This window comes from Falco punctatus (genome assembly GCF_963210335.1).
Source record: "Falco punctatus genome assembly, chromosome: 8".
Lineage (NCBI taxonomy): Eukaryota > Metazoa > Chordata > Aves > Falconiformes > Falconidae > Falco > Falco punctatus.
The window spans coordinates 39164086-39190250 of NC_137588.1; the positions used below are offsets into that span (position 1 = coordinate 39164086).

The 26165-nt window shown below is 40.6% G+C and overlaps 1 protein-coding gene across 17 annotated transcripts in view; it reads right to left on the reverse strand.

The window, feature by feature from the left end:
• The window catches only part of GTDC1 (glycosyltransferase like domain containing 1), a 342121-nt gene extending 325066 nt beyond the window's left edge, over positions 1-17055 (reverse strand). For 4 of the 17 annotated variants that reach the window (XR_013930064.1, XR_013930065.1, XR_013930068.1 and 1 more), the window contains exon 1: positions 16565-16888. The gene's annotated coding sequence lies outside the window, so the exon portion shown is untranslated. Of the gene's footprint in view, positions 1-6151; positions 6174-6211; positions 6333-6365; positions 6447-16544; positions 16891-16922 lie in introns of those variants that run through there. The other 13 variants (XR_013930066.1, XR_013930067.1, XM_080399704.1 and 10 more) reach the window with 7 other exon arrangements.
• Positions 17056-26165: the final 9110 nt, after the last annotated feature.

The window sequence follows — 26165 nt, forward strand, 5'->3', positions numbered from 1 at the left end:
ACTCTTTTTTTTTTTTTTTTTTTTTTTTTGCATTGCACAGAATCAGTCTTCGCACATAGTTAAAGATGCCTGGGGCTGCACAGTCTTTTGCAATCTGAGCAACTGGCCCTATCATTCCTTGTGATAGTCTTGCTGAAAAAAAGAAGATCAACCAAACTTCCCCCTGCCCTTCCAGCTGCGGGAGAAACAGGTCAGCCTGTTCTTCACTTCAGAAGAAAAGGCCCTGCAATGATCAACCTTTCATATGAAATACAGATCATTAACACTGAGTACAGAATTACTTTGATTCTTGTTTTTTGTTTGTACAACTGGGATTCCATTGTACTTATTTCATGATGCTCTGTATTTTGTGTGTGTGTATACATACACACACAAAATAGCTTATTTCTGAAACTAATGTATAATGGAAGGCTTACTTACCGAGTCAGAAAGAAGCTACCCAATGATAAGTCATTCCCTTATCCTTAAAGTATCACACTCAAGAAACTGCAATAAACCAAACAAGCTTTGCTGCAGCCTGCCCTAAATGCAAAAAGCACACAGTACGGATGGGATGACCTAGGTGCAGAGTGCCAGCTGCCTAAGTGGTAAGTGTTATTTTTTACTGCAAACCAGTTAAGCTGCCCCATCGAGAGTTTCTCAGTACTGTTAATTCTCCTCCAAAACATCAAATCCAGACCAAAACCTCATATTAGAGCATCTAAGCTGATGCAGTTCCCATTCAATGCTCTAAACAGTGTTTACTGCAGGGTTCAGTCTCTACTGACCTAGGCAATAGCCTACCACATCACCCTTACTTCAAACATACCTTACATACAGAAGAGGACTGAGCAGTTAAGTCAGTCCTCATTACAGAAGAGCAATACTGGCAGATAAAAGAATACTTTATTTGTGGGAGGGAGAAGAGGCATGGGTTGCAATCGTCTCGAGACAGACCAGCCAAGCCACGTTGCACTACCTGGTGCTACACCATCAGGCACTGTAAAAGCAAGCCTGGCCCAGGTCTGTAAAACCCACAGCTTACAGAAGCCTCTGCAAATAAAATAATTTTTTTAAAAAACTAAAAAACCCAACATGCTTTAGAAGTGTACATAGTTTGTAAAAGTTACCAAGCTTAGTATTTATTTTTTTTACTTAAATTCCTGAATGATCTGAAGGTAATTTCCCCCCCCCCCCTCAATCAACATCCATTTAAGTAAAATTCATGGCAAAAAGCTCAGCATTTTGTTTTTACATTTTGAGACTGTGTTAAGAATAAAACCACTTCCTTTGAATAGGGCACAATACCTGCCAACTCCAAATAATGGAGAATATGACTAGTTTCTAGAGAAAGAGAACCAGGGGTAAGGGACACAAGCACCACAATGTAATTACAGAGTACCAACAAAAATTTGTCAAGCAAATAGAGGAAACTTCCAGAGTTTGGAAAGCACGTTAACATGGAAACAAGTGTCCTCTTATTTTGTTAGTGCGAGGATATCAGTGAACCAAAGCCTGACTTCCCTGGCTGAAGATAGTTAACTGATGACAGCAGAGGTTACAAAAAACTGTAATCAGGCTTCATAGAAGTGCATGTGGAAGAGTGGTTATTAGGTTATTAAAAGCTTGGAGGAGGAGGAGGGAAGTTGGGATTGAAGGCTCAGATTAGCAAACTGAAAAAATAAAAATGTTGACCCCTGACCTTATATGCAATAGCTGGAGAAAGAGACGCACAGCTACAGCCAGGAGGACACGAACAAAACCATGTTATCAGTAGGAAGCCATAGAGGATGACTGCTGTTGCTCTAAATTTTACCTTAAAAGTCTTGTGACAGTAGGTTGTGAAGGTTTTTTTCTCTCCACATCTCTTGGATGACTGGGACTTAAGGACCCAGTTACTTTTCTGATCTGAGGGACTATCAGTTAAGGCCTGAAACACCCTAAAACATTTATGCCAGACAGGCTTTCCTTCCATACTACAGAAGTACAATGGTAGGACCTCATCAGTCGGTCATCCTCCTTGGTAACACAGTACACTACTGTGCCAAAACAGCATCACCAACATTTGAGATGCATCTCCATCCAACAAAGTGATGGACCACATCCATCACTCCCCATAACTTGCTCAGCAGAATGATGTGCTTGGAAAAGCACGCTTCACTAGATTTCCCAATGAGACAGGGCCAGATACACACACTCAAATTGGAGACTTAAAAAACCACAGCAATTAAAGGTCCCATAACACTTTCATATACTACTCCTTGGCTGGAAATAAAGCACAGTAATGTAGAGAACATCAGATTTTTATTGACAACACAAAATAGCTTTGGGTACTAGAGACAGACCAAATGGAACTGCCACCATTTGCTTTCATGCAAACTCACACAGCGTGAGTTACATGCAAACACAACACTTAACAGAAAGACATCTGACCTCCCATTCATAAGTGTGTCCAGATCCTAATTACAATAAATTCATCTCGTTCCTGAGTCTCTGAAAAGATAGTTATGTTAAATAATGAGAATCCCAAAGCCAAACTCCCACCTTGAGAAATGCTTTAGCCTTACCGGTTTGCCCAGACCTTCTCCATTTTGGCAGGGAATAACTGCAGAAATAGCATCCAAACGATTATAATTTGTGACCCTTTAACATAAATGGTAATTTTGTAGACTAGATCTTTTATATTCCATCCCATGTACTTCCAAATAAGAGCTGCCCAAAAATACTCTGCAAGAAAAACTAGATGTTCCCAGTGACAACTCCAATCACGTCATTCTTTGCACATGAACATTAAAAGATGCAACAACAGCAAAAAACACTAGCTATTCTTGTAACTTCAACACTAAATCCTAAATATAGTAAGTTTTCAAATTGTCTTTCCTAAAATTCAAATAATATGTACATTGCTTTAACCAAAAGCTAGCAAAGTACAACTTGGATTGTGCTGCAGGCCATAAAGCGAATGTTCTTTATTTTAATCATGGATGGATGAAGATGAAAAGTGGTTTTTGAAAATTTACAACAGTTCTGACACTGCTGTGTGTTCCTCGTTACAAGTTATCCTGATCTATTTGTGAGACTTACTCCAGACCTTTTACTATCTTCAGAGAGATAGTTTACATTATTACTTTGTACGTTTATACCCAATCACAGGAAACTGCATAGAATAGGGCAGAAGCCCCAGCTGAATAAAAGCGAGCTGGAGTAAAAGAGAAGGACCACAACGGCTGCTTCGGTCATGCTGGAACAAGTTAGAAAAGGAATGTCACAGTAATTTCTAGAGAGTATTTGGGAGGTTTGGTTTCTTATTAAACAGGTTGTGCATACTTGCCTGTGGCAGTCTTTGCAACTTCTATACATTTAGACATTGGTTTTGAAGTCAGAAAAATAGTCTTAATTATGAAGAGATTTCAATTTTCAAAAATCTTTTAACTCTGACTTTCTCAAAATATACTACCAGCTGTGAAGTCAGTCTTTACACACACAGCAATACAGAACAAAAGACCATACGCTGAGATGCAAATACAGATCTACAACATGACCATAGGTACATTATTTTATTGCAGCGTAAACACCAGCCTTCAGCAAATCTTCATGACACCTGACACTGCAACTACCTAAAGGAGTCATCACAACTGCAAACACTGCCTACTCCTACAAGCAATAAATTTTCTATACAGTACCTGAAAGGGCAAGGAGAGCCTACAACTGATTCTGCAGCTTCCCAGATGATCCCAGGATGCTAAGGCAGAGGTGAAAATGCAGATAGTCTTTCACCACGGGCAACAAAGTCTTGCAGGAGAGGAAGCAGACGGAGCCCTGACCTTTCTGCAAGCTGCTGTAGTTCAAACTTACAGGTAAGGCAACATCAGACATAAGTGACTGCTGCTGTTTTCAGAGACTTGACATTTTAAAGGCTAAAGCCCCTGTTGCTAGCAAAGCCCTTTGGTAAGATTTTCTTTCTTTTCTTCTTTGTTCAGATACTGTTTGCTGTGGGATAACAGAAGCAGCTTCAACTTAGGTGATTCTTCAAAGGACTCTACGAAACACCTGGAGATCTTACAAGATGCTGGACGCTAATACCAGGGCATGAAACACCTACGCTGCAACAAAGATGATCTTAAACAAGATGTCCAAGTTTGGACATGCAATTAAGTATCCCAGAACTAGAAACACCTTCTAGGAATCCAGAGCTATTTAGCTTGAAATCACACAGGAGTTACTGGCAAGTTCACATGCGAAATCCTTACAGAAAAGCATCCAGTTAAATGACAAAGAGAGCATGGACCTTGCTGGCAACTCAGGACTGCCTAAATACTCCCTCATGCATTAACACTACATACAGTCTGAAACACCATCAATAAAACCTTTATATAACATCATCCCACTAATTATTCATATTTGTTTGGGGTTTTTTTTGCATATATCCATATGTATAAAAATTTTACACCCGTATATGAAAACTCAGTAAAACAAAGCTAAGATGACACAGGCTGCAACACAGGATTTTTCCTTAAGTACAAGGAAGAATCAAACCAGTATTTTTGTAATTTGGTTTTCCCACTAAAGTGGTTTCTGTACACCTTTGTGAAATAAACTGAGTAATAGTTAACTCATCACAACAGTTTTCAAACCCTTATCACTATGTGCTGCTGATAAAGCTTTCATCCTATAACCACTAAAACTTTTCCTCTGAAAGCAAGACGTAAGCAGAGGCTTAGTCACTATTCACAGAATTAGAGACATTTTCAGAGCACTTCACCAAAAATTCAAAAATAATATATTATTTCCTTAAAGCAAAATAATACATTGCATTTGTAAGATGTTTGCTCTCAGTACTGAGTAACACTTGTGATATACCTGAAGTGGTTTCTTAAGCAAGCCAAATCTCCCCAGAAACTCAAGGTTTAACTATGCTGAGCAAATCAGCTTCACATGTGTTAAAAAAATGGAAAGCAAGAAGGTAAAGTCTTAATGTATCAACAGCTTCTTCTGATTCATAAAGCGCATTAAAAGAATGAACGCTGAAAATCCTATCCATACATTAAGGCAATTCTTACACCCAAACAATTTGATAATGTAACATTGCGTATCAAGCCAGTTTTTTCATAAGTTATGATCTAAACAGAATACTAGTCAATTCACCAAAAGATATCAAAGATATCTCTTTATTACAAATGATCCAAGTATCCCCCTTGAGGCTACGGCTATCAGAAAGCATTTAGCTAGCTCCCAAGCCAATACTTCTCGTATCTGTTTTATTATGAAACTGTAACACATTTTCAATAACTTTTAGCTTTGCTATACAGAGCAACAAATAATTTCCCAGAACCCTTTGGAAAATCTAACATGTGAAATGATTCCCTAGTCAACTTGCGTATTATTAAGCTGAAAAAACATATATCAGATCATCTGATCATTGGAGGGAATGGGAAAGTATTGGGAGCTTCAGGACAAATGGACAAACTTCAGGTCATATAAAACACTACTGAGGCTGTATTTGAAGAAAAGTGTGAAAGTTCATGAAAGTGTCCCGGGTGAAAATACTTTGCGTTGCTAAGAAACATCATCCCTGATGATGGATGAATTAAATTGTCTTGCTTAGTAGAGCCAACTCCAGGCATCCCTCGTTTATTAGTAGAATGTTTCCTTGTACTGGTAATTTATTTCAACGGCTACTTACAAATAAAAAGCCCTACCTTTAAAATGAAACCGAGATTTTCAAGCTTGCATAGTTAATGCCAAAAACAGAACAGAGTTTGCATCTTGAACAGAATTTAGTAGCTACCTTTTCAGAGTTTACATTTTTAAATACAGTATTTATACATCCAAACGATTAGGAACTTACTTTAGGGTAGTCTGCAATGAAATATACTGTTCAACTTCCAAAATTACTCCATGTACAATCCAGTTAAAAATAAAACCCTTCAAATATTTTGAAGTACTGAACAACACAAATATTCAGGTAATCAAATTTTAAACATCACAGAGAAAAGCATATTCATCTCTCATGCGCTGTTATGATGACACCAACATAAAACCTAAGCATGAAGGAAATAATGTAAACCACCTGCTTTTCTCATTTGGAAGTTGTATTCATGTTTCATCCAGTTCCTCTTTTAATATATTACTTAGGTTCTGCAGAAGAAACAGCCTGTATTCATGAACTTACAGCAATATATCTTTCCATTTCTGAAGTATGCATTTTCTGTTGATGTGCCACAGAGCATACCTGGTTTGCCTGCTGTGCACTGCGTTAAGTGAAGTCCTTTTAAAAAGCTTATAGCTGGAGCACAGGAAGGCTACCGGCTCACCCCTTCCCAAAGGCTGCACGACGGGTCCAAAGAGCTCTCCTGAAAGGGTAAAGAAAAGCAAGTACATCTCACCTGGCACAGCCTTTGAGAGCAGGACACAACAGCAGAGGCGAAACACAGCAAGCAGGGAGCTCCAACATAAGCAGGAGAGTCCTGAGATCAGAAAGTAGACATACAAGCTGCTCAGAAATGATGGAAAAGGGCAGGGTTTTCTCAATAATCTGGAGAGGAATATGAAAATTGTATGCCATCCAGAAACCAACGCGGGTGCTGCACTGAGAATAAACCAAGGGCAAAGACCCATTTTGCAAGAACACAGTTGCAAAAGGGGAGAACCATTGAAGAAAATTAATTTTCATGTGTCTGATACCAAGGCTTTGGGGGTTTTCTTCCTATTATTCTAGATTGAGTTCTAATGAAGGTTCCAAGTTAGAAGTTGCAAGCTGTAGCACTGAAGAGTCCAATTTAAGGAAAAAGGTAAAAAGCCTTCTATAAATGGTTCTTTGGATCCCATCACAGCTTCCAAGTTACAAATTATCATGCAGAGTTATGTTTTGAGGCCACATACTCAGCTAGAGACAACAATAGAGGCTCCTTTTCCCAAGTAACACCACCACGGAGAAGAGTTACCACTGGAGAGTCTGAGAAGAAGTATTTAATAACAACGCCAATTTGGCCACACTGTAGGAGATGTGCTTCCTGTGGGCCTAATAAGGAAGAGCTTTACAATATAAGCAGAAGCATTTCAAAACCTCAAAGGACATGTCTTATCTGCACGACTTCTGCTTCTGGAGGCCCAGAAATCCTGAAGACAGAAGGCAGATCAGACTGCAGCTTTTCTAGGCACAGATGTTGCAATCACATCTGCCTTAACCATAAGCCACGATCCTAGCAGCATCCCCTAGTTGCTGCATTTTTGGAAATGCCAGTACAGAGGATAAAATAAAGTGTTTCTGATGACATCAGGTGTACTAAAACACTAACATGAAAGAAAAACACCTGCAGATTATGTTCCAAGAAAACAGAGTGAAATAAAAGGTTTTGAAGTAGAAATACTGTCTTCCCCTCCTCCCTTGTCTACAAGAGTCACAAAATAATACTTACTTCAAATACTGAGATTGCTTTGATCGAAGATTTTTTTTTTAAGTGCTGACCTAGAAGCCATGAAGGATGACCATTTGTGTATGGAGGCACCCCAAGCTACTCAGACACAGAAGTGTGCACATGTGTATTTACCCAGTTAATTGTAGGTGATTTTTTTTTTTTTTTTTTGTACACACCACTCCAAGGAACTGAGCCGACTCAGCTGTGCAGATCCACATGAATATTCTCCAGGTGTTTCATTTTCTTTTATCTCACTGAAGATTCCCTCCCTAAGCACTTCTAGCTACAAGATGTCTGACTTAATTCATCCAGTTCCAGGCTCCCCAGTACAAGATGGACACAGGCATAACCAACCAGGGCCAGCAAATGGCCCCAAGGATGATGAAGCGGTCGGAACACAACACAGCCAATTCCACAACTCCATCTCCAAAGGTCAGGTCTGCGACACAGTACAGGTTGCAGGACTGACTACAATAATTTTCTCCCTCTTGGCCCTCACACCATAACAGAGAGCATTTTCAGGACAGGATTAGTGAATGTTTTAGTTTATTACTTAGATGGTGAACAACAATCGCAAAATTCTGTAGTTACCTGGGAAGGGCTGCAAGCATTCTGGGAAGCAGAGTTAGAACTGAAAAAAGTAGGACTAATGCTCAACATCAGAACTGAAACTGGGGGTTTAACACTTAATTGAATGCAAAAAGTGAAAGATTAATTCACATCTGTATTAAAAGGAGCACCATATGCAAAAGATGGCAAGATTTATCCTGCTCATCATCGATACTGACTAAGGTTGTGCATTATGTCCAGGTCTGGATACATAGATGTAACTGAGAAAAACTCAGAAAAAAACCTAAGCGACCAGGGAAAGTTAGGGTACCAGGCTTGCAGGGTACAGGAAAAAAAAAAGATAACTAAAGAAAGGCATAGGCTTCAAGATAGGTTAACAGCAAGTTAAAAATGATCATGTCCCACTCATGCAGTATCCACAGTGGGGGTGGGGAGGGGAACCCAACAACAACAAATCAAACAAAACCAAGAAGCTTAACAGGTTAGGAAAAAAATTAGAATAGTATTAGAGGAAATATGCTACCTCTAGGGATAGTTAACAACGGATTAGGTTATGGAGGGGTTACACAAATCCTCACTGATTGTTTTTAAGACCTGTTACGATGAACATGTCAAAAAGTGCGTATACATATTTATCTGGCTCTACAATGAACACTACATGCTCACACATACAGTACAGGGCCTTCACGTAGAGTGGATGACCTCCAGAGATCTGCGTTTTCTTTTCTAAACCTAAAGGCTGTACAAGTTTAGGCTCCTGCCAGGCAAATCAGCAGGTGACTTGACTGCTCCTTAGAGCTCCAAGCAGGCTTTTGATATCTCTTTTTTCTAAATAGCCAAGGCAGTCTGTGATTGACAATTTCTATCACATCAAGCACGCTACCTTAAATATGAAGTACTCTGAATGATTCACCAGGGAAATAAAGTCAAAGTACAGAGAAGGCAACGGCAACTGATCCCAGGAATCCAGTCCCGAGAAGGAAATCAAAACTGCCAAATTAGGCAAGGATGCAAATCCCATTAGTACCTAGAAACACAGGTAGCTATTTTTTGTTTCCAGCACCTACAATAAATAAGCCTTAATAAAACACAGTATTTAATAAAGTACTTAGAGAAATAAGGAGGGAAGGTTTGGCGTTTCTAAGCTTATTTTCACAGCAGTATGAAAGGAAATGAGGTAGAGTCAGAGCTAATTCTCCTTATATAATTTCACATGGAATGATTAGTTCTGCCCCAACAGTAACAGCTTTCCAGAGGGTCCTACTTGTCACCAAGATTGCATACAGATGCTCCAAGTGTAGCTTCCCTATTCTGCACTGACAACCAACTTAAAAGCTCAATATAATATTCATTTTACTATAGAATGAAATTCACAGCATGAATAGTAAAATAACGTCACAGCTACCATGAAACTGCAGTTATGTGTTGGGGGTTGTGACTTTTAGAAGTTTAATCATGAAATAGATTCATAAAGAGGAGCATGCAAAGTAGCTTTCTGCTTTAGCAGTGTCCTGTGGCCATTACGGCTGTCCATGAGCAGCATAAGCTGTGGTCTAACAATGAGAGGGCAAAGGCATGGAGGAGCATTCATGTCACATGCCCCTGCTGATTACTTTTTTTTTGAAGCAGGTTTTCAATCATTACTGTGCTGAATGCCCCCCTTTTAAGCCTGATTAGGAAAGACATTCCACATGCATGGGGCTGCTGAAGGTGGTGGAATTCCATAAGTCACCTGGGTCGCTTCTGGGTGAAATACCAATTACTGGCAATTCATCTCAACAAGGTCAACACACCAAAAAAAAAAAAAAAACCACACGTAAAAGACATCACTCAGCCCAACAGTGAACATATCACACAGATAATCCTAAAACTCTTTGCAAAAACTTGTAATAGGTATTAGTACTTTTATAAAGCACCGTAGTGTTTTCTCTTTAATCCTTGAATAGACACTAGTAGAAAAGCCCTACTAAATTCCAAAATTGCTACCACAAGTTCCTGGTCAGCTACTACTATTCTTTTTAAAAAAAAAATACTGCTTTTTAAAAGATATATATAAAACTACATTTTTTTAGGGAGAGATGGTTAAATTTTTAAGAAGTAGGCTATTAACTAAAAACCTAAATGACTGCCTAGAACGGCATGCTGAATAATATTATAAGAACTTTAAATGTGTATATGTTGCACTTATTAGCACTACCATTTGTTTTACAAAAGACCTACAGATTAAATACAAAGCATGCTATTAGTTTTAGGCACAAGAACGCCCAATTTTTTATGCCTCGCCAGAAATAATGACTAATTAGGACAGCACCACCCTACAGTCATTTCCATAAATCCTGCCTCTACATTTAAATCCCAACAAAAAATAAAACTGACTTCATGATAACAAAAGCGTATTTCTTGTCAAAGTTTTCTTAAAGCAAGATCAGGACAAGCAATTATTTTCTAAAGCCAACAAGATTATTGTTTATTTGGAGAACTCAAATTTATCTCAAACCACATGCAACATACTCTGAAATTTACTGTATTAATCTGCAATCTAGTAGACATGCAAGGTGAATGGTAAAACTTTCAACTGGGAAACCACAAAATACTGCTGGACTACTTATTCTGCAAAGTCATCTCACAGCATATTGTGTAAACTTTGAAAGGAACCTGAATACAAAAAAATGCAGTATGTTCAACTACTAGTTTAATTTTTGTTTTCTGGAATGTCTGTATGTAGATTAAATATCAAAGCAAGAAAGATATAGAGGAAATATGATGCTGAGCATCAGATGAAATGAGGATCTGTACTTAAAAAACAAAATCTTAATTGAAATGATGGAAATTATGGTGCTTCTGCGAAAGCAGTTGTTTAATTATATGCACCAGGGAAGATACTTAGAAGAAACACCTTATTTTTACACTCAACATAGACTTCATTCCTATTTTATTTACAGAGGTGTCACCTAGTAAATAAACCACTAAAAAAATACAATCAAGATCTACACAGTCAAATAATCCACAATAATATCACAAATGCACAACTCTGAGGCTTTCTTCCCCCCACGCCAAACCAATCTGATTGGAAAGAACAGGAAGAGGGCAATATTTTTCTAAGAGCTGGTCCTAGAAATGGAGCTATCTTCACTATTCTTTCTCCCAAATATCCTGCCACTACAGTCACATACCATCATTGCTGTAGCTATTGACTCCATTCTGAGTTTTCAGCATTCCCAAACATTTACCTTGCATGTATGCACAAAGCTTTGCGATATTCTGGCAGTTCTTCTATATAATGGCTTTACAACTGTTCTGTTTCCATTAGATACTTTTTATTAGGCTTTAGGAAGACGAACCAAAAACCTCAGTTCTCTGAAGCGGGGAGAAGCTTGTCTTTGTCTTTTCAGATTGAGAAATAGGCTGAATGGCAACAGCAAGGTCTTCATCCTTCATTCCAACACACCTGACCACTGAATTCTGCCAGGGTAAGTAATGCCCATCATGGAACATCAATTCATTAAGTCTTCCACCCCAGAGAAGGAATAAAACACTGCAATATATTACATCTGAATCCAACTGAACTTAAGGGACATGGGTTGTTCCCCAGCTCTCGACGACAGCTTCTAATAATAACAACTATGAAAGAAATCTTACATTTTATTTTTGTTTGATGGTGTTTTATTTATCAAGACCACCATCATCACAAGTTTTCTGTTGCCAGTAACCTTTCTAAGGACCACTGTTGTACATCTAAGAAGAAAACTTTCCCACAGTATTTATGGCAATATCATACTTGTACCACTGAGCATCATTAACAGACAACCTGTTGTACAGACACAGCATCTGACTGCCCAAAACCACTCTTGGAACAAAACTGGAAAACGGCAGTGAAGCCACACTTGTCACACTGTTGTAGAGACACAATATGTAAAGATGTTTTCAGATGCAACACTGATTAAATTCTTTTTTTTTTTTTTTTTTTTTTGTCAACCTAACAATATGTTCAACAATTTTCTTGTAACAATTCAGCGAAACTACAATTCAGCAAAATTAAGGTAGGAAGACATTTAATCCAGTTGCACCTGAAGTGCCAACAAGAAAACTTCCGCTAATCACATATATATTAGATTTCACACATATGTTTGATTATATGTAAACCTATACACACACAAACATCTAAATCAAAGTTGCATATATAGCACTAACTTACTTTGGGATTTATGTGGCTCAACTGTTTGTGTTCTTTCTGTGTCTTAACCCTAACAAATAATTATTCGGGGAGATGGGGGGAACCAAACCACACTTAGTGCCTTGCCTTGCCTGTTTTCCTCCAAGTTCTGCATTTCATTGATTCATGGAATGGTTTGGGTTGGAAGGGACCTTAATAATCATCTAGTTCCAACCCCCCTGCCACTTCATCATTAATTTTACATAATTCATTGTTAATTTTAGACATTCCTCCAGTTCTCATTTGGACATCAAAGAGCTTCTCATACCCAAAATATCAGCAATCTGAAGTATTAGCTCCTCTACTTATTGTCATATATAACTTGAAAAGATCTTTGATTTCTTGCCTACAGGAAATAATGCAGATCAAAAATAAAGCATATATATATATATATATATATATATGCGCTCCCATATATACAGATATATGGTGTCCAGGATTTAGGATAATAGACTGTTTGGAGACATGGTTTTCAGATTTAGATTTCATACTCTGTCTGGTGCTTCACACATTTATTTTTACTTTCACATCTGACATGCAGCAATATGGCTAGCTAAGGTGTACATTCAAGACATACTTTGATATATATCTATTTGGAAATGAAATTCACACTGGGGTATGTGTCCTTACAGTACCAAGGCACTGCTTCACCACTGCTAACTGCACCACTTACTGATGGCTGGGGGCAGAGGAAGGCAGGCTCTCTAGAGCCCCTTGTTAACGATTCTGCCACCAAAGATTAAGATGATTCTACTGCTTTACAAACTTGGTAGAGAACATCTCTCACATATGAATGGGGAAAAAAAATAATCCATGGTAGCCAAAGTATTTCTCAAATGTCTGCTGCATGGGTTCCTAACAGCCTTGCATATATATTTTTAGAGTTTGTTCTCCACTTTTGTATTTTTTTTAAATTAGCAGTATTAGCAAGTTATACAACTAGTCCCAGACAATGAGATACTCACTCTGTTCAAGATAGCATATCATTCACCTTAGTTTTGTTACTACTGACACTATACAACAGTTTATGTCTCAAGCAGTAGCACACAGAAGCCCTCAAATAGAGCAGTCAGCATTAAGGTCCCATTACTATTTTTAGTGATATTGATATAAATAATAATAAGTAATAAAAATAAAACCTTAAAATATATTTTCAGCATGTTTCCTTACAACAGAGTACAATTCTCTTCACACAGCAACATATAGGTTATATCTGTTTCTTCTGAGCACATAGTTTAGGATGCAATTTATATAGAAACAGCAGTTCTTTAACTCAGTTATTTAACCAGGAAAGATCTCAAGTCTCTGGACAAGACTTCCTCTTTGCAGCTGAAACAACTAATACAAGATAATATTCCACACTCAGTATTTGCTCAGCAGCAGTGCAGAAGGAATGCCTTATGTCAACGGCCCTCCTAATCTGAACTATATAGGACTGCATCGTATAAACATATTCTGATCTTGTGAAGCCAAACAATGCAGCATGTATATTTTATTTCTTTTTTCTAAGCTAGATTCCAGCTGGCCACACAAACAGTAAGGAATTTAGGTACAACAAATGCTTCTGAAACTACTGGCCTTCTCTACACAAGGAAGCACTTGGTGCGATCCTAGCTTACCACAGCCATTCAGCTTTTGCCCAAGCAGTTTGTTCCAGGAGCCCTGAATGAAAGTACATACACTGATAAAGTGCTGTTTTGATGATAAAAATGTCTATCTAGACACTTTCACCAGTGCAGGTTATTGGTCAGAGACCATAAACCTTCACTGCTCTGATCAAAACAGAAAATAACAGAAGTCCAAGCTGTAAATTCGGTTAGAGGCCTGAAACGCTCAAGGCACGTGGCTCTTCTTTGAGCTATGGGCAATGTCAAACACTAGTTGTAGGGTGTAGAAGGCATTTATAAAAAGCCAACTAGGAACTTTTTGTTTTCATATTCTCAAATTTTATTGAGCAGAAATGTTTGAGGATAGTTTATTACTTTTACCGGCCACTCTAAAATGGGCCTCCAGCCAAACGGGTCTTTAAAATATGTCTGTATTTTAGTTTTAAAACAACATTAAGGAAGTTGTATAACTTTTACATTAGAATCTAAGTGACTTAGCAGCACAAGTGACACATTTCAGCTGTAACACAGGCACTTTGGAAGCTACGGGCACGACTTCTGCAACAGTGCCAGTTGCACACGGTACTGATCCTAACGCAGGAGAGAGATGCACAAGGGTTATTTAACAGGTGTTTGTAACTCATGGCAAATCCCTAAACAATGAAATTCAGATGTATGCTGGTATCATATTAGCGACTCGTGTGCCAAACACCTTCATTCAGGCTAAACTGTGGGACAAGACCCATCCACTATGTGCTGTACTTGCCTTCACAGGGCTTTACTGCAATATTCCAAGAGCAACAAATGGCAGTAGTTGTAACTATGTTACTGCACAAGAATTCAAACTGCGCATTTATTGCGGGGAAAAAGGAATTTTGTCCACTATTTGAAAAGCACCAGCACCTTGAGCTGGACAGTGGTTTTGCTTCCCAGGTTCTACCATCACTGTCAATTGGCCAACTAATAGTTAAATTGGGAAATTGTTCAGCAAGTTTGGGAAGACAAAGGTATTGCAATACTGAGAAAGATCCCCATCTTTTTACATGTGGTGGGCATACAGATCCAAAAAAACCAGCACTGTATTAAAAAATCCTGCCCTTTATTGATTTATGTGATCTGCATTCATAGCATTTAAACTTATGACAGAAAGTATTCTTCCAATATATTTTACTATGGCTGGACCTCCAAGGAGGAAAAGGGGGGGAAAAAAAAAAAGATATGAAGCAAGAATACACTCTACGTTAGGTCTTGAAAGTGCCAATTAAAATTCAATATTGTACTTTGTATAGAGGTTCCTTACATGAAAACCCTGTCATGGTTAAGATTTAAGGTTAACCAGGTTAATAGAGTCCAATAAAATAGCTCTATTTAATTATGCCAAACCACTGTTATAAGGCACATTAAAATCCACTACTCATCTTTACTTGACTATTGGGCTAAACTCCGAAACACAGTAACGTGCACGCACTTCTCATCAACCAGAAAATCCTACCATAAAGTAAGGTTCAACCTCTTTCCCCTGCTTCTTAAAAAAAGTGCATGCATTTGCACCTCAAATGGTTTCTTCCCTCCAGTCTGCTACTCCAATCATCACAGCCATGTGTTAAAAGATTCGTGCAGACCTGCCAAGGCTCGTTCATCTGAGACACTTTCCTGAAGTTGGGATTTGCTTGCAAAGTGTATTTAAGCAGGTCCTCCACTACTATGCGTTCAGTCAAAAGGTGTTTAGCTTAAAATAATACAAACAAAATCCTAAACTCCACTCATTTTTGTGAAATTGAAGTTATGTTTTTGTTCTCCTGTTTTGTAAAGCACGACACTACACCACTACAAAGGTTACAATCCTTCCCGACAGCGTTACCAGCACATCCACCTTCAATTGTGCTGTAGTGACACTTGGACTGAAACTGGGTTCAGATTTTGCAGCTCCCTACATAACTGCTTACAAAAAGTGGCCCCTGCCCCACGCAACTTGTATTTAAAAAAAAAAATGTTTTTAGAAAATAACCGCCCCAGCCGCATTTTCAAGGCTCTGGGGGCTGTGGCAGGCCCGGGGGCTGACCGAGGCCTGGCAGCAGGGCCTGTCCCGGCGGCTCCCCCGCAGCCCTGCCCGCGCCGGGCCCAGGGCAGCCAGGCCGCTCTCCGCACCGGGCCCCGTGTCCTCCGACGCTGCCCGCAAGAAGGGGCCGGAGACTATCGGCCGGCCCAGGCAGCGGCTCCACGGGGCCGAGGGGCGGGCAGCCATGTTAGGACCGCGGGGGGAGGCGGCACCCCGTGCCGGCAGCGGCTGCTCCCCGCCGCCACCGCTCCCCGGGGAGCGGCTCCTTCCCTCGGAGCCGGGCCGGGCCGCTGCTCTCCCCCGCCGCCGGCGGCCCCAAGGCCGCGGAGGCCAGGCCGCCCGCCCTGCTCCGGAGGCCGCCGCCAGGGCCGCGGGGCCATCTTAGGGCGAGCCGGGGCGCCGGCTGTCCCCGACAGCGCCTCCCGCGCCGCAGGTGCCGGGGAGCCACGTCAGGCGGAGCGCGCAGCCCCGCGTCCGGCGGCGGCGAGCCGGCTCCCCTCGCCTCCCCCCGCGCCCGACGGAGCGGGGCTCGGCGGCCCGGCCCCCCCCACCCCCCCCTCCTCCTCCCGCGTAGCGCCGGCCACCGCCGGCCCTCGCCCCCAGCCTCCTCGCCCGGCCCCGGGCAGAGCGCCCGCCCCGCCGCTCCGCGCTGACCCCTTCCCTCCCTCCTGCCTGGCTCGGGCGGCCCCGCTTCTTACCCCACCCAGAGGGAGCTCACCTCCTCCTCACTCCCGCCTGGAGACCGTCGGCACCGACGCGCCGGCGTCCCGGCCCCTCCCTCCCCTCGGCGCGCAGCAGAGCCAGCCTCCCCCTGCCGCCAGCCGGGCCCCCTCCTTCCTCCGCCCGCGGCCCGGGCCCCGGGGCCGGGCCCGCTCGCCCCCGAGCCCGGCGCCAGCCTGCCCCGGCAGACCTGCGGGGCGAGGGGCCCGGCCCGCCCGGGCAGCCCCTGCTCTGGGGGCAGGTCCCAGCGTCGGCCGGGCCGCTCAGGCCTCCGGGCCCGGCGGCCGGACCGGGGCGTTAAAAACAAATAACAAAAAAAAAAGAAGGAAAACCGAGCGCTGGAAGGGGAAACGAACCGTTTGCTGTGGCAACCGCAGAACAGGCCATCCCAAAGAGCCTGGGGAGTGGGGATGGGTGGGCGGAATAAGTAACATGGAATCCTACACCAGGTGCACTAAGGAAAAGAAAAACCACAAAGGTGTTTTTCCTCAGAGAAGCTGGAAAGTCAGAGCGCTTCTCAGTTGTGTTTCCCTGCTACACCGGCCCCTGGCAGGCGGCGCGGCCGCTGTGGAAGGCCGGGCAGTGCGGGTGTCAGCCCGCTCTGTGAACCCTCCTCGGCCCCGGCAAGCAACAAACTTCTCCAGCAAAACTTCTCAGAGGAGACATGTTTGTAACACTGACTCAATTTAGCATGGTGTTATCTTTGGTGTGTAAACTGTTGGCTTTTCTTTTTTTTTTTTTTAATGAGAAGTCAAAATGAGTAATATCTAATGGAGTGATAAAGCAAAATTTCCAAAGACTACAGCTGTGACAAGCATAAAGACCAGTAACTTGAGGAATTATGTATTTTTTCCTACTCTGGCTAATCAGTGATTATGAAAGAGTGACGAGAAGGCTGATTTGCATGAGAAATCCCCTTAGGATAATGCAGTGTTTTGTTTCACAATTTTCTAGGTTCAAAAAGCCTAGTAAAGTTGTTTTCCAATAGTTTTCCACTCTCCTGCACCTCTGAACTCCTGATACTATCAAGCTATGGAAATACCAAAATGTCACAAGGCAGGCAGTTCTTCCTGTTTTTTACGTAGGCAAAAGTGGCAAGACCTGAAAATCTTTTAATATTTGTTGCCCACATTATAAATAATTTTATAAATGTAGGATTTTGTCTTTCAGACGTTGTCAGACAGGGTGAGAGATGAGGAGACCTTCAGTCCAGCTGAGTAATTTGCCCCCAGCATGTGCTGGAACACAGACAAACAGGATGTTTTATCCCCAATTTATGGATAGAAAAATTGAGGCAAGGAAGTGAAGGCATTCATTTTTCAAGTGTAGAAGTGCTCATTTGTAAGCAGGCAATTTAGGCTTGAACTTTTTTTTTCCTTTTTTTTTTTTTTTTTTTTGAGGAAAAGGACCGTGTATATACAGTTCCCATTGAAATTACACTTGAGGCACCCAAGCAGAAAGACTTTGGCCATACTCTTTTGGGGTCCCACAGCCCTAATCCCATGTTCTAATTGGCCAGTAATCTGTGGACAGATATTGTAACAGTTCCTTTAGAATATTTTTCTACTTCTCGCTCATTTGCATACTAATGGCATAAAAATAGGCACTTCCTGCCAGTAATTAGTCGGAGCCCAGAATTTAAAGAAAGAAAAAGACCACAGCATTATGGTAGACGGATGGTACTGAGGAAGCTGCAAAAAAGAGTCACTTCTCTAGCGCTCAGAGAGTGCCTTTAATTTAGAGTTCAAGGCTGGCAACTCTGTTACCTCTGTGTGACAGGGATTAACTGTTTGCTTGGCCTCATAACTTTGCCTCTAATGAGCCCCTCTAACTTTTTTCACGGCAAATCACTCTATCTGTCCTGCACCCAATCTTGCTGCTGTAAAGGTTTTTCTTTTTTTGCCTTTTTTCCCAGAAAGAATAATGCTGGCGGTGAAGTCTACACCATGAGCCTAGTTCCTTGTGGAGCACTGTGACTGGGACCAACACAGAGTCTGCTCAAGGGTTCTTCACCTAATGAGGCTCTGCGCAACTCATAACCTCACCAAGTCATATGAAGCTCTGGGTTAAAATACCCCTGTTAAGGGCTGGAGAGCTTTGGGTGTGTACATGGGGTTATTTGACTTCTCACGTGTAGGTCATAGACTTGAGTATGAACCAAGCTGGTGATAGCTAGAGATTTTCCTCTTACGATAGCAACATAGCTTTTATTTTACATACCAGCTTTTTCAGTCAAATATGTAGTGGAAGAGTTTTCTGCTTTATAGAAATTTCTCTGTTGCTACTCTACTGGTGGTATCCATGGCAAGGTGAAACAAAAGCAGGGAATTACCCATCCAACCCTGAAGAACAGCAATAACTTCAATGAGAGAGGGAATGTGTATTTTGCTACTGTCATTCCCCTAACTTCTCTGGAGATAAATATTACAGATTACATTCTCCAGGGCTATTGAACTGACACCTTCAGTGAAGAATTAAATGTGGAAACTCTTCCCATGGTATTACTTAGAAGAAATTTCAGCAATTACTGTTTGCCATCTACAATTGGACAATACTGATCTCCAGCGATGCAATCTAAAAGCTCATGAGATGGAACTACAGTTAATTATATACCTTTAACTTATTTACCTATTTCAATGGCTAAGTAATAATTAATATATTAATCTCTCTAATACATTGACTGTAACTATTTGTTTCTTTAGAGCCACTGCTCTCAAAGAACCATGGGATGGACCCAATAAATTAGGTCTGTACTCCTTAAAGTCAGGACCCGCACTGCAGCAGTAGATGTTTGGCCCCTTTAATGGCATCCAGAATCACAGAATGGTTTGGGTTGGAAGGGACCTTAAAGACCATGTAGTTCCAACCCCCCTGCCCCGGGCAGGGACCCCCCCCCCAGCCCAGGCTGCTCCCAGCCCCATCCAGCCTGGCCTGGAGCACTGCCAGGGATGGGGCACCCACAGCTGCTCTGGGCAGCCTGGCCCACTGCCTCGCCGCCCTCACACAAAAGAATTTCTTCCTTATATCTAATCTAAATCCGCCCTCTTTCAACTTGTCATTCCCCCTTGTCCTATCACTGCATGCCCCTGTAAAAAGTCCCTCTCCAGCTTTCTTGATGGCCCCTTTAGGTACTGAAAGGCCACTATAACATCTCCCTGGGGCCTGCTCTTCTCCGGGCTGAATGGTCCAAATTCTTTCAGTCTGTTTTCATAGGAGAAGTGCTCCAGCCCTCGGATCATCTTCACAACCCTCCTCTGGACTCATTCTAACAGGTCCATGTCCTGCTTATGTTGAGTTGAATAAAAGTTAGGTATTTGTTTAGACCTTCTAGGGAATGCCCAGAGAGAGTTTATGCTCTTTGCAGGTACAAAATACCTACTGCAAATTAAATCAAAATACTCATTTTATGAGCACAACTGTGTCTGCCCAAGCAGTCTTGAGGGAAAGGCAATGTCAAAGAGTTGGGGTGACTCTTAATGAGTTGTGAGACTGTGGCTGCAATGAAAGACTGCAGTATGGAGAGAAAGGTCCATCCCTTCAACATTCACCATGTATAATCCTTGTCCAAGGACAGCCTTTCCTAGATGCTCCTTCTTTGAGGGAGCAAGGCTACGGTTTGCATTGCAGCTTAATGGGTCAAGCACTTGCCAAGGAAATGGGAGATTTTGGTTGAAAATCTTTCACCACTTGGTAGGAATCAAAAATAGTATCTCCCCTGTCTCGTGATGGGCTCTTCTGCCCTGGGTCAAGAGGTGGAGAAAGGAATTAAACTTTTAGGGGGAACTGATGCTAAGCTATTGAAAGTAATCCTGAGTCTATGCCACAGTGATCCAGGCACTCAGTGGAGAGCATCCTCTTGGTTTCAAACTCCACCAGAAAAGCCTTTTCTACCTTTTTTACATCTTTCCACTTCCCTTTCCCTCTATCCATCCCACTTCATTGCTAATCTTTGTCAAGCATGTATGAAACTCTGTATTACGTTGTGCTGAACTTAGAAGTGAAATTGTGTCAATTTTTTTTATCTTTAAAAGAAAACCTTGTGAAGCTTTTATCCAGCAGAACTATATTACCAGAAAGTATTTTCCTGAAAACTTTGAGACTCTAGCTTATTAAAACACAGATCCTTAAGATGATTGGGTCTATTCCATTAGTAGATTTATAAAGTGTGCAGACTGGGTAAACAACAGTGACAGCTTGGGGAAGTGTATGCACCTGTTTATTAAAAAGACGTTAACAAGGGCAAATCTAAAATAAGAACATGTACCACAACCCAATTTTCAGCAAATTTTTATGCATGCCTACACTTAAGGTTACCAATGTTATTGGCAATTTCTCTCTCTCTTTTTCTCTCTCAGAAGTACATGGCAACTGATGAGCACGGAGCATCTGTGGCAAAGGAAAAAAACACCATCTTCAAATTTTGAGGAGCAAACATGACCCTTTCTGTTTCCACTGTTTCCCACCCACATTCAGTTAGGGTAAGAGAAGAAGGGGAAAAAAAAAAAAAAAAAAAGCAGAAATATTTTTTTTGCATGGAAGGACCAAAGAATGTATTGTTTTCTTAATCACAAGCAACCACTTTCATCACTATTTTTGCTCTACATCATATGTGACAGCAAGTTTTCTGTATTTTATTGGTAGAACTTAGAAGGGGTCACATTTCTAGAAGTCCTGCAGAAGAGAGTCTTCTGTTTGGATGTATGCAAATTCTACAGCGCTTATGCAACTTGTAATTTGCAGATAGGTATAAGCATATGCAAAATGGAGATTAAATGTGTATATGCAAGTTTGCATAATTAATCAACCAAGAATGTACAAAAACTGCAAATGCTTTGTTGAAATTTGGCTATAGAAAGATTTATGAATTAGCCTTCTATAGCAGCTTTCACTCGAAGATGCTAAATACACTTCATTTTTATTAATAATTAATAATTTATAAGATTTACATGATAATATCATTCCCCCGGAATAGCATTTAAGAAATGTATCCCACTTTTGTGAGGACCTGTCTGTACTTATGCCTATTCACAGTTGCTGTAGTGGTGCTTTTTGTGAGCATAAAATGCTGCCAGCCTGGAGCCCCTCCAGGATTAGATCTTAATCCCCAAAGATATGTAAGTGCTACCATCTCCTTTTTACAGATTGCAAACTGGAAACTACATGGGTAAATGCATACAAGTTTATGCATAAGGTTAATAACAGAGCAAAGAATGAAAATTTAGGCTCCAAACTTGTTGAGTATATTGTAAGGACAGCCACTGTCCCTTCTTGGAGTCCTCTTCATGTCAGTACTTGATCTGAATATTATTGAAGACAAACCAAAGCCCTGGACCAGACTGTGAGTGCTGTGTTTTAGCGGATGGCCAGATGAGCCAAAGCATACTTCCCTCAAACATGTTTTATTACTTCTGTTATCATGAACCAAAAGGGCCTTTGAACAGTTCTCACAATACAGGAGGCAAAAAACCCCAGTGTTTTACTTCAAAATACCTTTTACTACAGCTGGGTACAATAGGATGTGATTATTTTAGGAACATTAAAAATATCTACTATCTTCCTCCCATGCTAGGTAAAATAGTAGTCTGAAGTATTTTTGCTTTGTAATTTTCTAAACCAAAGAATTCTGATTTAACCTTCTCTTCAGAAGGAAACTAGCTGATAAGATCTTACTTCCCTCTTTTCTTATTGTGGAATTGTTGAGAGAATGCCATTTGTTGCTATTTGTTATCCCAATTTTCTAGTCCATAATACTGCTCATTAAAGACAATAAATATTAACCAGAAGACTACTTAAAAACCCCAACCAGTTTGCAGAATTCGAGTGCATAGGTAGTAACACAATGCCAGTATAAACCTAGGTATGCATTCATTACTTAATTGCACACATACACATGCACACACATATAAATCATATCTTCTGAAAAAACAATTCTCCTTTATTTCTCTTTATGATATTTATTCAGCAAAATTTTTAACATTTTTTTTTATTATTTCTTAGATATTAAACTTATACAAGTGAATGAACATCTCTGCTTCTCTTTCAGGGGATTGCAGCAAGAATCACTGGAAAGTATTGCCAAAAGTGGGAAAACTGAGGATAGCAGTATGAAATGCCAAAGCTGACAATTGCTAAGATGCTTTCGTCTCTGAACAGAAGGCCTATTTTGTCCCACATGCATGGTATTAAAAGTGTGTAAGGTACCATGTTGGCCTCTGAACGGGGTGAATGGATCCTGAGACCAGTTCTCCCAACAATGGCAAATATTAAGGGATCCACACAGGTTTCACAGCTGCCGGTGCTCAGTTGCTCTGCTAGGCATGAGCTAATGTATGACTGATTCCTCTCTGGGGGACACTTCGATTCTGGGTTTCAGAGGGGACCCTTTCAGTATTCTTAATGATGTTTTTGGCTAGGAAGCCTGGCAGCATTATAAAGTTATTGTAGTCTCTGACACCAAAGAAACATTGCCTAAAGAGCTGTAGCAAAAGACTTCATAGCACTGCTTCCCAGTACTCAAAAAGGCAAAGGTATAAGTACACCCCCAAAAAAATAAATTCAAGCTCTGTGAGCAGATTAACAAAGCTGTTTGCTATTACGGACAAAAGCTGCAGGGAAAAAAATGAAGAGGAAATGGGCTGTATTACTGTGAGTTGGCACAGAAACGAAATACCAGGCTGCAATTTATGTATAGTAATTGTTCACGAAGCATTCTTTGGGTTTTGATAGTGACTCATTGTGTTCTTTGTGACCTTTGATGTACAGGATGGGCTGCTAGAAGACAGAGGAAGCCACAGTAAGAATATAAAACTTTATTAACTTAAGATTTTGTTGGTTTGTTTGGATATTTTTTTTTTTATTGCTTGCTGATAGGTAGTATCTCTGGAAAAGAGTGCCAGACACATTTACCTTGAGTCCTCGTGGGTTTTGCCATCTCTCCAAAGCTTTTGCAGTTGAAAAAAAACAGGTCAGGTTAAGCTGAAAAATAGCTTTGGTTTTAAAAAGGAAATTTGTTAAACAATTGGTTGCTGACGTTGATTACTGAATTCTGAAAAATAAGATAACTGATTGAAATACTGCTGTGTTAGTAGCCCAAGCAATGAACAGTGATAGGCCCTGCACTGTGCAGTACAGATGGAAAAGTTATCAAGAAGATAGTCTTCTGAGTGAGTATTTTATGTTTTAAAGGAAATTATGGAAAATACCTTCCATGGAGTCATCAGAGTTGACACAACAGATTCTTCAGCACCGTTAAGTTCCATTATGTAAATCCACAGTGATGTAAGCCAGACACTGTCAAGTTTGATACGCCCCAAATTTGACCTAATTAGCCATTTGGTTGTTACTTCTATAAAAGCTTGTGCAACTCGGCTCAGTTCAGGATATAGATGCTAATTGAGCTCATAACCTACAGGTGCTAAAGAATTCTTACAAAAGAAGGTCTATCCTATTAGGAATGCAAGTCAAGGCTCAGGGTCATCGGCTCGGATAGTGGGGATGGGAGTAGAAATCCCATCTACAGCTCTCTTCACATCACCATTTTATTTCCAGAAGCAAAATACAAATCCAGAATAAATCAATGCAATCTAATAGATATTTGCCAACTGTAGCTGCTCCGGCTTCAGTTGGTTGAACAGGGAAAGAACATTTCCTTAAGCTTTTAAAAAGCGGAGACTGTATAATGCAAAGCCTGAAGGAGTTTGCTCTATCCCCCAGTAACAAACGTACTCCTGTGCAAATCACAGTTGAAATTTTCTCTCATTCACAGGCCCACCGGCCAACATCCAGCCTGCTAATTTGTAGGTGACTGCCACTGCGTGACTTACTCCAGATTTGCCTTTCATGTTTCTCATCTCTGTCCGTGTGTCCCCAGCCTGAGATCACCTCCTTTACACTCAAGTCCTCTTCCCACCCATTTGACAAGCAGGAATACAATAACCTTATGTCATACCTACACCTTGGCCCAGATGCCTTAATGTAAACACTCTATCTCTTCTGCTGTTTCCCTGCAATCCCCTAACCAAAATGAAACGAGATAAAAAGAGCTGCACAGCCTCTGAGTTTCCTGGCTTTTATCTTTTTATACCAAAGCCTTTGTGTTAATTTTGCATAGCTATTTTTACATGAGGAATAATATCCTGAATTACTGCTGTCACGTGCATTTAAGAATCCCACCTCACTGTCCTTAAGTCATCTGGCAACCTGATAGTGTTTCCTGCTCCTTCCGTCACATCAGCACTGCAGAAAGCCTTGCTAAAAGTTTCACATCTGAAAAAGCAGATGATTTGGCAACACCTTCCTATAGATTTTTTAAAAAAAAAAAAAAAAAAGAAATGTGCCTGTCTGAGTAAACTTTTCTTTCCAACTGTTCTTTTTTGTCAGCTTGCCAGCTTGACTTCTAGTATTGTTCTGCAGAGATTGCTGTAAGGAAAAATGAAAGAGAAGAGAAAGGTAGAGAACTAGGGGAAAGGGAAGAAGGGTTCAAAGGGCATTTAAAGCCTGGGGAGCCTAGCATGGGAAGAGAGATAGGCTTAGGAAACAGGGAATAAAATGGTGGAATGAGAGATAAAACAAGAACATAAAGGATAAGGGATTAGAGAGATAAGGAGTTCAAGAGATGAAATGTGAATAAAGGAAAACAAGAAGAATAAGGATGAAAGGAAAGAAGTGACAGGAGTAAGACATGTAAACAATTAACTAAGAAAATATTCTGTTTATTTTGGTGAAAGAAAATTATAGCATCTTTATTATTCTCTGGTTTGCTAGTTCAGAGGAATTCCTCAAACTAAATGCTGACATTTGGGTAGTATTACAGAACAATGATAAATATAAGCCTGCCAGTTGTTGAATTAACCCATTCTGAGTTTCGTTAATTAATATGTCATTCAGGCAACTAAAATTTGGATAAGAAAACAAAGCAATAAAGCAATATATTAACAGCTACAATACAAAGTGCAGATCTGGAAGGACTCTTCACAACATTTGCAGTTACATCCATCAGCTCAGTGATAATCACTCCAGCACAGAGGGACCAGATCACTGATGCTTTGCTGCGATTAATACCTGCGCTGAGAAGTGAAAAAAACCTTGAACTCAGTGCTGGGTTCAGGTTCCAGCATTGCCCACTGACCAGCAGAAAATTTGCTCAAGAATGTGATTTGTCTGTAGAAGTATTTCACAGTACTTTTTTTTCCCCATCTGGGTATTTATAAAGTGTTATCAGGTCTCAGTTTCTGCCTGATATGCCTGAGCTGTTCACGTAGGTCACATAATGTGGTGGAACCTAGATAATGTTGCTTGTTTTCCCTAATTGTCTGAACATATTTCATCAGGAAGCTGAAATTTAGTCAAACCCATGCTCAATTTGTTAATTTTTTTTCCCCCCAGAAAGAGTACATACACCTACAAGTCTAATAGGCAGCATTAAAAAACCCAAACATTTTTTTCATTAGTTTCTGTGCTTGACTCTGACTGGAAGTCACCAAACATTAACTAGTTTATCCATCATCCCTCCCTTTCCAATACCCTTAAACTTACACAAAATAGTTCAGGTCTATAGCAAAAATATTCCTTGAGGTCATTTACTTGATGTATATAACCTA